Below are 1752 nucleotides of genomic sequence, written 5' to 3'. Positions count from 1 at the left end.
TCGATTCCTCTATGACACCAGGATCTGGTAGGTTGTCCCCTTGCCTATTGAAGGATCCACCATTTGCCATTTGCTCTCTATTTATATCGACCAAATAATTGTCCAAACTAATGCATATATGAACACTTAAAATTTCAAAACATCGAGTTTCTAATGATATTTTACTGAAAATAGTTTAAATTGTACCGACAGTTTCTTATAAAAGATGGATTCAATAACTTAACAGGTCTTAAAAAACTTGCCAAAAAAGTAATAAAAAATTCTAAAAAGAAAATGTTTTTTATAACCCCTAAGTTTCACTCTTCGACTGTTTTATTGAACCTTTTTTTCTTCACATGTATGAATGAAAGTAAAACTTTGTCCCCTGAACCTGACATTTCCACTCTCATTTTTTATGTTAAACGTTCATAAACCAACTTGCTTCTCAATTTTTTTTTTTTTTTTACTCTTTTCTTGATAATTTCTGATGTACTGGAGTGTTTTCATTCTGCAAAACCGCTACGAATAAAAGTAAACCAGCCCAGGCCGGAATCAAACGGCCACAGTAGACTCAAGGTCTCAGCAATAAGGAACAATAATGTTACAACGGCCCCATTATATGTTTCTGTGTCTGTCTGTTGTCAGTTCCATGTTCCATCTGATACATTTTCAGACATATCATGGTGGTATTTACTCCGTTGTCATTTCTGGCATACGGGGTACTGGAGCAGTGGGGTAGTGCGCTGGGATTTGCACATGCCACTGCTCCCAAAAATCAACAATTTTTTGTATTCTTTTATAAATTAATTATTTAATTATTATTAGGGACAATTTGTTTTACTGTGGTACAGCCCAGCGCTAGGTTGAGCGCCTTATTGATGGGGCTGCACCTTGTCCACTGCATCCATCTAGGTGCCTCCTGCAGTTGCCAGGCTTATGGTGGCTCGCCGATGTCGGGCGGTCAAGCCCTTCTCGTTGTGAAATGAATTGGGCCCACCACCTCCTTCCACCCGTAAATGAACTCGATGATGAAGGAATAATTCTCTTCTTCCATCAAACGGGGAAGTCCGACTCGGCGAGGGCGAAAATCCCGGTTTCTACAGCCTAGCTCGGTGACCTTCCATGGTGGAGCAATCTACTATTACGTGTTCTGCTGTTTCAGGAACTCCACACGTGGGGCACCGGGGGTAGATATTCTTTCCAAAACTCTGGAGCTTTTCCCGAACCCCCGTGTCCTGTTCGATCATCGGTATACATGACTTATTTTACAATTTCACTAACTAGTCCACCTCCAATCCTTTTTTATTGGCTAATTCTCTCAACTGGCCATTTAGGTATTTCTGGATTTCGTTAGATATTTTTTTTCTCTCCAGGTAGCTTTTAACCCTTCCTTCAATTATCTCTGAACGGGTCTTTCAATTTCTTGGTCAGGCTTTAGAGGGGACTCCTCCTCCTCCCTCGCACTCTTCTTTCTCATTTTTCCTTTGATGCTCATTTTCCCTTCTTGACTATCAGGCTCTGTATCTTTGTCGCTTCATTGCCACTTCCTGAAAGCAGCCTGACTTTTCCTGCCACCATTTTCCCTTCGTTTGTCTCCCCTCATTCAGTTATTCTTGTAGCATTAGATGCTACAACGGCCTAGTCCCCTGCCGTTTCAGCACTACGGATTTATGTTGACGACGTCGGGGAACCCGCTTTCTCGTCTCCTTTCGATGCCGGTATATTTAATATACCTACTGCTAGGTATAACACAGCCACCTCTAAGCTAAGGAA

The sequence above is a fragment of the Halyomorpha halys genome, unplaced genomic scaffold, assembly GCF_000696795.3.
Source record: "Halyomorpha halys isolate HHAL.00 unplaced genomic scaffold, Hhal_1.1 Scaffold587.1, whole genome shotgun sequence".
NCBI classification, from domain to species: domain Eukaryota; kingdom Metazoa; phylum Arthropoda; class Insecta; order Hemiptera; family Pentatomidae; genus Halyomorpha; species Halyomorpha halys.
Note: the sequence above shows the minus strand (reverse complement) of the source record.